The sequence below is a fragment of the Eriocheir sinensis genome, chromosome 45, assembly GCF_024679095.1.
Source record: "Eriocheir sinensis breed Jianghai 21 chromosome 45, ASM2467909v1, whole genome shotgun sequence".
Lineage (NCBI taxonomy): Eukaryota > Metazoa > Arthropoda > Malacostraca > Decapoda > Varunidae > Eriocheir > Eriocheir sinensis.
Genome location: NC_066553.1, coordinates 5,890,488 through 5,904,409, shown reverse-complemented (window position 1 = coordinate 5,904,409; position 13,922 = coordinate 5,890,488). Strand labels below are relative to the sequence as shown.

The window sequence follows — 13,922 nt, the reverse complement described above, 5'->3', positions numbered from 1 at the left end:
TTCGGGTTGTGATTTTCAGTGATTTATGTAGTCGTCTATTTTTATTATTATTATTATTATTATTATTATTATTATTATTATTATTATTATTATTATTATTATTATTATTATTCGTATCATCGTCTTCTTTTACCGTCTTTATCTTCTCTTTCTTCTTCGTCTTGAATATGAAGTACAGTAACATCAGACAGAGATGGTGATGACACTGGGAAAGGTCTTTGTCCTATAGTGCATTTAATACCTGAAGATGATGATGGGGGATGGGGATTGTGGTGGTGGTGGTGATGGTGGTGGTGGTGTGTGTAATTAACCTCTTAGTCTGCTGCGGGCCTCTCTCGAGACAGCCAGCCGTTCCCCTACGGAAGAGCACAGAACTCGTAGTACCGATCTTTGGGTAGGACTGAGACCACTCACACACAACACACCGCGACAACGAGGTCACAACTCCTTGCCTGACGTCGCGTACCTACTCACTGCTAGGTGAACAGGGGCTACACGTGAAAGAAGATAAACCCAACTTATCTTCGCCTGGCCGGGGAATTGAACCCCGGTCCTTCTGGTTGTGAGCCAGACGCCCCTGAACTACCGTGTGTGTGTGTGTGTGTGTGTTTATGGAGATAAGTATTCCTGACGAGTTTTTTCTTACTATCGTAAATTAGAATTTCCATATAGAAGAAAACTATCTCCGGTGAGAAATTGGAATATTGCTTATTTCATATCGTCTCCCAAGCCGCACCCGTCTCCCCCTCCTCTCTCTCCCCCCTCCCCCCCCCCTTCTCTCTCTCTCTCTCTCTCTCTCTCTCTCTCTCTCTCTCTCTCTCTCTCTCTCTCTCTCTCTCTCTCTCTCTCTCTCTCTCTCTCTCTCTCTCTCTCTCTCTCTCTCTCTCTCTCTCTCTCTCTCTCTCTCTCTCTCTTCATCAAATAAAGTGGGCCCCAAATGTATTTTTCAGCCTGGCTCCTGATATCATTAAGCTGAAGCACTCGTGCATAATATAAAGGGTTGCCTCATAATTACTTCTGTGTCACGTCCAGATGGGTTGTGATAAAGGTAAACATGTGTATCAGGCGTGCAAAAATTGCAAAAAAAAAGCTTACGGTTAAAAAACGTGATTTATATACCATTTTTAGGGGAACGTCCATCATGTCTTTAATTATTAGCGTGTGAACCTGATTATACTCCTGTGAAATGTTTGCTGATGATGAAGTGATATTCGCTTACTCTCAGATCTATGAGTTGATACATAATAGCAGGAAAAAAGAAAATGTAATTTTTGAACAAAACTCAACTCTCAGTTTCTGTCATCTAATGACCTACGCTGCTGAAAAAATTACCAAAGAAACTTAAAGCAGACTCCAAAAGATTCATCATAGAAAATTTTTCAATTTTGCTTTTGTTAAATGATGAAAAAAAAATTTCAATTTTGTTGGTGTATCTAACGATATTATTTTTTTCCGACAATTGTCCCTTAATTGAAAAGAAAACTTATGATGAAAAGCTTGCGCTTCTGCTCTTCTTTCCAATGATGTATTGTTTATTAAAATCGGTCAAATAGCGGCGAAGTTATTGCAGATAAACTAAAACTAATCCCGTTTTCTAAAAAGGAGTTAAAGTCCGCGAATTTATAGAGTTCGCCCTTTAAACCTAGATGCCTTCCCGGTTGATATTCTTTACTGAATTCCAGTTTTTTTCTTTGTTTTGGAGGACATTGTGTGTCCGATGGTGTCCTATTCTTGGAAATCGAACCTCCAAGGCCATCGGAGATGCTAGTTTGCCTCAAGATGGCATACGAATATTCTTTTAGGCTATTTTCCACGCTGAAACATGACGATGTATGCACCTGTGTATGATAATGGCTTTTTTTATTATTATTTATTTATTTATTTATTTATTTTTTACGCGCCAGCCTATAGCGCCGCTAGGCTTTCTTAAAGGGTCTGGATGGCAGTTGGCCCCAGCCCGTCATGGCGCAGGGAAGTGTTTTATAGTGACGTAAATTACGAGCGGAAAGGGGGGGGGGGGGGGGGAGCGGGAATACAGCCATAACTCTGTCATTTTTGCTTATTTCTTCATAATAGTTTGCCTCAAGCTAGCCGAGGCGTGTACGAAGACATGTGACTATTTTCAAGTTTATCGATATTTTTTTAATCCACGCTGGTTCAAAAGGCTCTCCGTTCCTTTAGTTATTTTTTTTCCATGTGTATATGTTGGCTTTGAAGAGTATAAGATTAGACATGTGACTGCTGGGCAACCATCTTGACTGAGAAGCGGGAGAAGTGAAGAGTAAAATATTTAGATGTATTTTGGGAAAGGTATTTGTCCTATAGTGCATTTAATACCTGAAGATGATGATGGGGGATGGGGATTGTGGTGGTGGTGGTGGTGGTGGTGTGTGTGTGTGTGTGTGTGTGTGTGTGTCAAGATGGTCGCCCAGCAGTCATGTCTAATCTTATACTCCTTAAAGCCAACATATATACATGAAAAAAATAACTAAAGGAACTGATAGCTTAGGGAGAGCGTCCAGCGTGGATTTTTTTTTTTTTTTTTTTTTTAATCGATAAATTTGAAAATAATCACATGTCTTCGTACACGCCTCGAGGTCTTTGGTTGTTCGTGTAGAAGACAACCCCGAGTGAAGGAGACCAAGGGGACGCCCACCTAGTTGGTCGATCATCGGAGGGGCTTGAGATGGGAAGGGAGGATGCATGGAGACTTGTTTAGTGGGACCGTCGGGAGTGGAGGCGGCGTATGAGTGAAGCAACGCGCCTCCTGGTACATGCTCCTCGTTAGATAGCTTTTTGTGCCCAGATGCCAGAAGTCTGGAAGAATCAGAGAAAGCAAGGTTGTAGCATTTTCTGTTAATGAAAGACATTTTGGCGAGTCGAAGAACAGATTTGGCGCGATTCTTGGAAGAACTGTAAGGCTCATAATTAGCAGAAGTTCGAAGCCTCACGGTCCCTTTGTGAGCTGCCTCTCTGAACTAGGGCTCATTGCCTTCACTTTACGAACTCGCAGGCCAGGTAATGAGCGGATTTGCTTGTCAGTTCTTGTACTTCAAATGGATATTCTATTCAGCGCATCTTAATTAAAGGTGATCATGTTTTAAAGCAATGATCTTGTCGAGTCGGAGGAACATGATTGTGTAGTTGTTACTTTCAACACAGAAGGTTTACTCAGATCTCGTTGATTAGCTTCCTCGCTGCGCTTCGGCTGTAGCGATCAAAGGAGCCTCTCAGACCGTCTCTCTCTGACTGATTAAAAAGAAAACACTGTAGAATTAAACCTTTGGATAATAAGAGAGAGAGAGAGAGAGAGACACACACACACACACACACACACACACCAATAAGCCTCCAGACGCCCCCCCCCCCTCCCCCCCGCTATCAGGCTAATGAGGGCTCTGTGCTCCCTCTATCGTTTCTTTGCCATCGACCGGCGCCTTTGTCCGCGGCCTGGAGGAGCTGAGCCGAGCCGAGCCCGGCGCCGAACGATCCTTCATTAGCGTGCGCTGGGCTAGTGTAATTAAAGGAAAATCTGTTCTACCTCTACCTGTGTGTGTGTGTGTGTGTGTGTGTGTGTGTGTGTGTGTGTGTGTGTGTGTGTGTCTCTCTCTCTCTCTCTCTCTCTCTCTCTCTCTCTCTCTCTCTCTCTCTCTCTCTCTCTCTCTCTCTCTCTCTCTCTCTCTCTCTCTCTCTCTCTCTCTCGTCTTTGACACGTCACGTACAGGTACAGGTGAGCAACTATTGTCTTATCGATCGTTACTTGTTATTATGGCCAATGTGTGAGTGTGTGGGGGGGGGGGGGTGTCCAACAGGCTTGTAACACTTATACAATCGTCTTCATATGTTTTTTGTTTTTTAGAAACTGGAATACCTCTGTAATAATCATGTGTAGTGGGCGAGGAGTATTGTCAACTGTGGATATGGATGATGATGATGATGATGATGTGAAGGGAAAGGTTTCATTTTTCGTACGAGAAAGAAATTGTGGGGCAGATATACATGGTTTTTTTTTTTTTTTTTTATCTGATAGCGATGCATTATTCTCAAACTTTGCGTGTCTTACTTTGTTCGTCCTAATAGTTACTTTATTCTCAGACACAATTTTTTATTTGGTTGGTTTTCATTTTTTATATAAGATATCGATCGGTTTACTTAGTCGTCTTCTGCGTCTGTTTTTAAGGGACTGTTTTCTCTTGGGCCCTCTCGTTTTGGGAGGGGCAGGGAAGGGGAGGAGGTTTTAGACCCTTTTATATTTCACTTCGGAGTGTCTTTAGTTTTTTTTTATATATATATATATATATATATATATATATATATATATATATATATATATATATATATATATATATATATATATATATATATATATATATATATATAAGATAACGATAAGTATATTCAGAGACCTTCTACGTCTATTTTTGAGGAACTTTTTAATTGGGTTTTCTAATTATGAAAGGGACAGGGGAAGAGGAGGCTTGAGACCGTTATATCTTTTTATTTGATACTGTTTTCAGTATTTTTTTTATATAAGGTAACGGTAGGTTTATTTAGAGGCCTCCTGCGACTATTTTTGAGGGACTTTTCAATTGGGTTTTCTAATTGTGAAAGGGACAGGGGGAGACGAGGTTTGAGACCGTTATATCTTTCTATTCGATTTTGTTTTCGGTATTTATTTTTATATAAGGTAACGGTAGGTTTATTTCGAGGCCTTCTGCGACTATTTTTGAGGGACTTTTTAATTGGGTCTACTTTTTGTTTTGTCTTTTGAAGAGGGAAAAAGTTTGAGACCCTTATATCTTTCAATTCTTTTTTTTATATACAAGATAACGGTAGGGTTGTTTAGAGGTCTCCGTCTGTCCTCTGTTGCTGCTCCTTTCTATGGGGTAAGGGGAGAAGAGTGGGCATAAGGTAGCTACACATTAGTATCCTTTTTCCAGCATCTTTGTTCCTTTCCATCGATCCACCTCCCCGGTCAGTCATCTCTTGCCTGAGGGGTAGAGTGGGAAGAAAGACAATGCCCAACTTTCTCGTCTATCCTCTTTTTTTCTTGTCCTGTCTTCTTATCCTTGTTTACTCCTCCTTTCCTTTCCTTCCTTTTTGTCTCCCTCCCTTCCTCTTCTTGTGATTTCTCGTCCCCTTCTTCCTTCTTATTCTTCTGTTTTCTCTTCCCTTTCCCTTCCTTTTTATCTCCCTCCCTTCCTATTCTTGTGTTTTCTCGTCCCTTTCTCCTTTTCTCTCTCCCTCCCTTCCTCTTCTTGTGATTTCTCGTCCCCTTCTTCCTTCTTATTCTTCTGTTTTCTCTTCCCTTTCCCTTCCTTTTTATCTCCCTCCCTTCCTATTCTTGTGTTTTCTCGTCCCTTTCTCCTTTTCCCTCTCCCTCCCTTCTTTTCTTCTGGTTTCTCATTCCTTCTCCTTTCTTTTTATCTTCCTCCCTATCCTTGTGTTTTCCCTTCCTTTTCCTTCCTTTTTCTCTTCCTTCCTTCCTATGTGTTTTCCCTTCCTTTTCCTTCCTTTTTCTCTTCCTTCCTTCTTATCCTCATGTTTTCTCTTCCCCTTCTCTATTCTTGTGTTTTCTCCTCCCCTTCCCTTCCGTTTTGTCTTCCTCCCTTCCTCCTTGTGTTTTCTCTTCCCCATCCCTTCCTTTTTGTCTTCCTCCTCGTCCCCTTTCCCCTCCAGCCGTGCCGCGACAACCCTCTGATATTAAGTTTGCTCCGCCGCCTTCCCCTGACGTGTGTGCGCGGCAGGTGGCTGGCTGGAGGGGGCGAAGGTGGCCTGTTGCTGACTGTTATACGTCCTGCTGGTTTTCTTGTATTTGTTAATGTGGGTTCGTTTTTATCTTATTTTTTTTTCTTCTTCTGCTCCTTCCTCTTCTTCTTGTTCTTCTTCTCTCTCCTCCTCCTCAGTTTCCCCTTTCTCGTTTTCTCATTTTCCTCCTCGACCTCAGTATATATCCTTTTTCTTCTCTTCTCTCCTCCTCCTCCTCCTCCTCCTCCCCTTCGCATGCCCGTCCTCAGTTTCCTTACCTTCTTCCTCCTCCTAATTTTTCCTTCTGATACCTTTTTCTCCACCTCCTCCTCCTCCTCCTCCTCCTCCTCCTCCTCCTCTTCCTCCTCCTCCTCCTCCGGGTGCAGTATTTTATTTTTGTCACAGATTAGTCGCACCGCAAAAATGACTGACCGACTGTGATATTACCGACAGACCAGGGCCTCATCAGCGACTGTAAATGAGATGGAACATTAAAAAAGTGGGAAGCAGCCATTTATTACGTTTCAGGATCGTTACAACCCCAAACCCAATATTAACTTGGCCTGCGTTAGTGAATCAGCGTAACGAGACAACAGGTGCCGGTGCGAGGCTGCCTTAAAGCTAATGAGACAGAGACGAGGAGCCGCTCACGAGGTGCAGAGAAAACGGGGGGACTCCACAGATTCATTGTTGCCAGATTATCGTACTCAGCACACTATGAGCCATATTACTGAACATTTCGTCGGCCAAGTACACCTATTTGACAAGGCTTTATTAGGAGTTTGGGGCATTTCAATGAGTAGTTTTATGACCCTGGTGGTAGTTTGACCCTTCTTCTGTGCCATGGAGCTAAAGAAACACTCATTAGAACCCGAATGATCGTCTCTTTGACCTTTAGAAATAGCTGATGTGAGAACCGAAAGTGTCTTATTATATCGCCCGTTTTCCGGTTTCTGACACCCATAACTGTTGCAAAAAACACATCAATCATTAACGGTTTTAACACTAACTTTAATTTGATATCTTTATTTGTGTGGGTACGACAGTTTTGGGGGCTGTAACCCGAGAAATGCAATGCCTTAAGTACGACAGTCTGGTATCACAGTACGAATGTAACCTAAAGGAACACGGTGGTCAAATGAGCGTTGTAGCCTTGGAAAAGTACGAACCTGTGAAGTTAGTGGAGCTGTTGCTTACACTCTCGAGGGTTTTAAGAGGCAACGTCTCAATCAAGTGTAGAACAACGCACATCATCACCAGAGTTGCCACTTGCTATGTTTCATTACCAAAGCAGTTACGAATCAGCAAGGTTTGGTAGTGAACGAAAACTGGCTAATAACTAACGCGTCGCTTCACTCATCGGCCGATTCCACCCCGAACGGTCAAGCCTCCACGCAGCTGCCCTTCCCATTCTAAGGCCGGTATTTTCAGACGCTCCCGCCTCTCACATCAGCTGTTTCCAAGGACCGAAAAGAATATTAATAGCGTTGTGATTAATGTTATATCCACGTTCATGTTACAGAAGCTTTGCCACACTACCACCAGGGTCAAAGAACTACCCCTGGAAATACCCAAACTGCCCGTGAAAGCGTTGTCAAAGTTGTGTTCTTGGGCGTTGAAAGGTTTAAAAATATGGCCCTAAGGCCCTTCAAGGATCGATCGACTTGCCCAACCATGAGTAATGTGGGCGTCCCCTTGGTCTCTATCACTCACGGTTGTCTCGTACAGAAGGAACCCTAAGAGCAGAATCGACGTCCGAGAAGCATATTCCTGAAGTCTCTGCAGGTATGTGTTCCCTGAGTGAAGACCCTTGGCTGTAACTTCGAAACTAACCACGGGGCGTTCTGGAAAATACTCTCATTGTTATTCCCACTCAAAGTTACAGTATAGTACTCTAATCAAACCTACATAACTTAACCTAACCTATCCAACCAAGAGTAGGCGGCACATACCCGTACAGACTTCGAGAATATGCGTCCGGGAAGCGTGTCACGCGCCCATTCAGCCAGCCTTGGCGTTCACGGACTAAGCTGGTAACAGGCCTCGATGCAGTTTCATGCCGTAGTCGCTGGTTCGACACGGTCATTCCAGCGATACCCCACGATCCTGCGAAGGCACCTGCCACCAAAGGCATCGACACGCCTCTCCAAGTCACTATGCAGTGTCCGTGTCTCACAGCCCAACCATAAAATAAGACAGGGAGCACAAGTGACATAAGTCAGTGAAGATTTGAGTCCTTGTCCGCCATATACTCGTGTTAAGCGAGTTCAGAACACCGTGGGCCAGGGCCTGGCTGCTTAATTCTAAAAGTGAAAAAACAATTAATTCTCAAGGAAGTTGCTGATTTGCACTTGTGAGAGTATGTAATATAGTATCAGTAAGAGATAAGTAAATGAGCTTTTTTAACATATTTGGTATACAATAATGAAAAATGCAACTTGGTCATGAAAATTGAAAACAAACTGGTCAAGGTAATGAACGCACCGCGCCGCGTCGTGCTCCGTGCAGCCTTTAGTATGCATTTGTAATGGCTTCCTTGTCCCCTAGCAGCAAAGACTGAATATTAATGGTGCTACAAACCAATTCCTCTCCTTCCGCCACCTTTGCTCTCTCTCTCTCTCTCTCTCTCTCTCTCTCTCTCTCGCTATAAAGGCACAAAGAGCGGAGGGAGTAACAGGGATCTCGATAAACGACGCGCGTATGTGTGTGAAGTCTTTTGAAAATCACACTTTTGAGAATTGCACACGGCCAGGTCAGCTCATGCACTTTAAATCCACACTCTCCTCCATTTGCTGATCGTGTGTAAATCTATTTTTTCATGCTAATTGTCTCATTTTACTTGTTTGCATATTGATTTACCTCATGACCGTTATTCAGTTAGTCCATTAAATCGGTCACTGGCCAAGAGAGAGGAAAAGGAGGTATACAGTTTGAAGGATTGGGAGAAAGGAAAACTGTACTGAAAGAAGAGGACCTCATCTACCGCGTAACCAGGGAAAGGGAGTTCAAATCAGACTCCATTATTCCATTAGTCATTTTATGGGCGCCAGGGAAAAAACGTACTCCGGCAGGCTTGTGAAGAAGTGACAACCTGATGAAGCCGCACCCGAACCCGTAAGGAGAAGTAATTAGCGGTGGAAATGTGAATAAGAGAGGAGGAGGGACGTAGAGAAAGGATAAAAAAAGACTTGGAAGGGAAGTGTCAAAAGAGAAAGAAGTAGGAGGGTGCAAGTAAAGGGTAATACAAAAACAAAAGAGAAAGAAGTAGGAGGGTGCAGGGAAAGGGTAACACAAAAAAAAAAGTAGAAGGGTGCAGGGAAAGGGTAACACAAAAAAAAAAGTAGAAGGGTGCAGGGAAAGGGTAACACAAAAAAAAAAAGTAGAAGGGTGCAGGGAAAGGGTAACACAAAAAAAAAGAAGTAGGAGGGTGCAGGGAAAGGGTAACACAAAAAAAAAAGAAGTAGAAGGGTGCCAGCAAAGGGTAGGGTAAGGTGGGGTAAGTTTCCTCCCTTGAGGGAGATTGGCTGTTGTAGCCACATTTTTTGCAATAGAATTTTGAAAAAAAGTTCTGTTGAAAGTTTAGTCTAAGGCCTATCTATGGTATATATTATATCCACTCATTATGATTTTGACTTTATTATAATGACAATTTAATAAAAATAATAAAGGGGGCTTCTTACCCCGCATGTGGGGTAAGAAGCCCACTGGGTAGGCCTTTTACCCCAGGTTTTACAATAATAAAACTCACAGAAACATAAGGAAAATATTTTTTTCACATTAAGAAATATAAAATGTATTCCCTTTTTGAAAACTATACCCAATAAATCTCTCTTGATGTGAAATATAGGAAAACAGTCACATTTGTGTCTCTTAATGAATAGAATTTAAAACTAAACAATTAATTAATTTTCTGAAAGGTATCCCCTTCTTTTAGACTAGTAATATTAAACTAGCTTCCCTTTCTTCTGAATTTTTGTAACAAAAGGAACATCTACTTTCATGAAAAATATATGGAACTAAATATTCAATTAATTTGATAAAATATGTCCTTTCTGTTGAATACTGAGATGTGAAACAGTTAAAAACACCAACTTCCTTATAGTCTCAAACTCAAAAGTGTTCACTTATGGATGCCTTTCAAAAACTTAAACTTGCAGAATGCACAACTGGAGTAGGCCTAGATCTGTATGTCAAAACTGCGAGTCTGATTAGGCATTACAGTATTGCTATTTTTTTTATTTATAGCAATACTGACATGCCTAATCAGACTTGCAGTTTTGACTTGCATACAGATCTAGGCCTACTCCAGTTGCACATTCTGCATGTGACCAATTTCTACAACCCCGACATTGGACCCATTTTTCTGAGGGTCTGCTATTAGCAAATGGTTCCCCACACACCAAACAAGGCCATTCATCCTCATCAGACGAAGCTGGAGATGGAGTTTTTTTCTTTGTTGCTGATAATGGGGTAAAAGGCCCACATGTGGGGTAAAAGGCCTCCCTGTGGGCAACTTACCCCAAAGGCACAGGGGGCCTCTTACCCTGGCAACTCATATATACACAAAATGTCACCATCTTTCCTACAAGTAAGTAGGCAGAGTATAATCACATGCAATGTGGTCTTGACATCTTAGAGCAAGTATCCATAGCCATTAGGCTAACTATACTGTTCTTTGTCGTTAATTAGGTATCATTAAAATCACTGAAAACTTACAAGAAATTGTTCGAAAAGAAGAAATGTCCCCTTGTGGCCAGAGCAACTGTCCATTGTTTACTCCAGTAGTTCCTGTGAGCACAGAATTGGCGTTGCCTACTTGATCATGTGACTGCTTGAGAAAAGAAAGAAAGAAACACAAAACCAAGGGGGGGCCTTTCACCCCAGGGGGGCATCTTACCCCACCTTACCCTAATACAAAAAAAAGCAAGTTAATGAAAGTGGAAGAAAAGATACAGTGATGAAAAATGTAATAAAGCAAGTAATAAAAGATGAAATGGCCCAATGCCTCACAGCACACACTCGCAGCAATGAGGTGACAACCGCTAGGCCCCTCCACCCCGCTCCCCTTTAAGAGACGCCTTGCTCTACCGGCACCGCACCTGTCCCAATACCTGGCGCTGAGTGTACTGAATAATAAATCAGTGAATGTTTTACATCCTGCTGGGATTTACTAGCCTCGCACGGCGCCACGGTTACAGAGAGTGGCTACTTCATCATCATCATCAGTGACTATATCTCCCATGTGACGCTTCTGGTGAGTCTTCTGTTGAATTAAGCAGCTGGGATCATGTTTCTTAATGGTCCTCTAAGCGAGAAAAATGAGAAAAAATCATCACTCACACAAACCATTTCATAATATATATCGACGCATTTGTGATCAGTTTGTGTATCATCTATTTTTTGGGGTTTAAATCGTGGCACAAATTTGGCCCGTCGCTGCTACACGGTAAAGCCACAAATTTGGCCCGTCGCTGCTACACGGTAAAGCCACAAATTTGGCCCGTCGCAGCTACCGGGTTAAGAAAGGCCCAGTTAATAACCTCAACCTGCTGTATACTGCAGAAGCTACGTGACATCAGTTGGAAGCCAGAAGGATCGTATACCCAATGCTGAGTCTTCTGCCGAGTTGAAGAAGGCCCAGTCAGTACCCTCAACCCACTGTACACTGCAGAAGCCACGTCACTTTTAATCACCTCCGTTAACACGCCGCCGAATATGGAAACCTGTATGCAAAATGGCCATGTCTCAGAGGTAGTACATAGCCATACATATAGAAAAAGACTTGAATTATGGGGGAATTGTTATAGTGTTCGTGTTACCTCTATTATTATTTGCAAAAACAGCAGCAACAGTAACTGAAACAACAGAAGTACCAACAGTAGTAGTAGTAGTGGTAGTGGTAGTAATAATAGTAGTAGTAGTAGTAGTAGTAGTAGTAGTAGTAGTAGTAGTAATGGAAAGGGAAAGATGTGATTGAAAAAAATATGTAAAGAAAAACGAAAAATAAACGTATAAATTCTTCACTAGAGGGAGTTTATTTTGAGTACTTTTTTTAGTATGAATTGATGAGTATGAGAAATAGATAACAAGAGTGAATACGTTGTCATGTTGATCGTTATCGTCGTAGGAGAAGTAGTAGTAGTAGTAGTAGTAGTAGCAGCAGTATAGTGGTGATGGTGGTGGTGGTGAGGGTGGTGATACAGTTGCAGTGGTGGTAGCAGATTCCATTCAGAGCCGAAAGAAGATTAGCGGAATTGTATTTGCCGCTGGATCCTTTATTAAAGAAGGGAGAGGAGAAGGAAGGGATGGAGGCCGCACGCGAGGCTCAGGTAGAAGAGGAGAGGCGGGAGAACATAACAGAAAGATGGACGTACACAAGGTGGCGGGGACTCGAAAGAAGAAAAAGGAGAAGAGGAAGAAGATGATGATGACAATGATTTTAATTAAGAAGTAGTAGTGGCAGAAGAAGAAGAAGAAGAAGAAGAAGAAGTAGAAAGATGCAGTAGAAGGAGATTAAAAAGAAAGATGAATTTGAAGAAGTGAAAGTAGAGGAAGAAGAAGTAGAAGAAGTAGAAAAGACGAAGAAGATGAATAATAATAATAATAAGAAGTAGAAAAAGAAGAAAAAGAAGAAAAAAGAAAAAAGAAGAAGAAGATAAAGTAGAACAAAGTAGAAGAAGAAGAAATAAAGGTAGAAGAAAAACAGTAGAAGTAGTAAAGAAGTAGAAGGAAAGAGGAGGAGAAGTAGAACAACAAAAACAGCAAATACAAAAACAAAACAAAAAAAGAGAATGAAGAAGAAAAAAAGGAAACGAAACAAAAGAAAAGTTAAAATTAAAAAAATACTCAAAACACAAACTACGCACTCAAGAAAAATACCAAGCCAACAACAACAACGACAAAAAAATAAGAGACACGACAAGAAACGACAGACAGATAGGAACACCGAGGAAAGAGGAGGAAGATGAGAGAGTTCGGCGGAAAGAAGACACCAAATAAAAAGGAAGATGAGAGGGATTGGCGGAAGGGAGACATCAGGCGCCTTAGCGAGGGGTCTTGTCGGCTCAGCTCGTCACCACCCGCCAGCGCCCGCACCTCCCTTCCCTCTTACCTTCCCTCACCTTCTCCTTCAGACCATTTGCTCCAGGCTTTTCCAACTAAGGATCCTCTTTCACCCAGTTCTACTTATGTTCTCTCTCTCACAAAGATTGGTAACTCGGTTCTCACTGACGAAGACAGGCAAAGCCTCCAAGAGGATTTGCACAAAATTTCAGCTTGGTCGGATAGATGGGAGATGCCCTTTAACGTAGACAAGTGCCAGGTCCTTCAAGTTGGAACGAGGAATAAGAAGTTCGATTACGAAATGCGCGGCGTTAAACTCAGAAGCGTTCAATGCGTCAAGGACTTGGGGGTCAAAATCGCGTCAAACCTCAAATTCTCACAGCAATGCATCGATGCAGCAAATAAAGCGAACAGAATGTTGGGCTTCATTAAAAGAAACTTTTATTCACGAATAAAGATGTAATACTCTGCTCTACAACAGTTTAGTGAGACCCCACTTGGAATATGCGGTACAGTTTTGGTCTCCCCACCATGCAAAGGATATAGCTAAATTAGAAGGTGTTCAGCGTCGGGCAACGAAAATGATCCCTTCCTTGCGCAACAAATCCTACGAAGAAAGGCTTTCCACCCTTAACATGTTCTCTCTTGAGAAACGTCGCCTCCGAGGAAAACTGATCGAATGTTTTAAAATACTTAATGGTTTCACGAATGTAGACAGATCAACATTGTTTATGATCGATGACACTTTGCGCACGAGGAACAATGGCGTAAAACTCAGATGTAGACAAGTAAATTCAGACTGCACCAAATTTTTCTTCACCAACGTTGTAGTGCGAGAATGGACTAAGCTTCCACCATCAGTGGTCCAGTGCAACACGATTGACTCCTTCAAAACTAAGCTCGACCGTCACTTCCTTCAACTTAATATCAACTAGAGTAGAAATGCAACGTTTTGGAGTCTTCTGATTCATGTAAAATCACTTAGGTTTAAGGACAGACCACCAAGTCTGGACCATGGGGTCTGTGTGGTCTGATTTTCTATGTAAATCTATAAATCTCTCTCTCTCGTTTTGTGAACATTGTGGTGGTAGTAGTAGTAGTAGTAGCAGTAG

At 42.1% G+C, this 13,922-nt stretch overlaps 1 protein-coding gene across 3 annotated transcripts in view; it reads left to right on the top strand.

The window, feature by feature from the left end:
• The window catches only part of LOC126980678 (uncharacterized), a 56,376-nt gene that overhangs the window by 15,992 nt on the left and 26,462 nt on the right, over positions 1 to 13,922 (top strand). Inside the window, exon 1 of one of the 3 annotated variants that reach the window (XM_050830807.1) lies at positions 7,124 to 7,165. The exons of 1 other annotated variant lie outside the window; for it this stretch is intronic. The gene's annotated coding sequence lies outside the window, so the exon portion shown is untranslated. Of the gene's footprint in view, positions 1 to 7,123; positions 7,166 to 7,231; positions 7,534 to 13,922 lie in introns of those variants that run through there. One more of the 3 variants, XM_050830808.1, reaches the window with a different exon arrangement.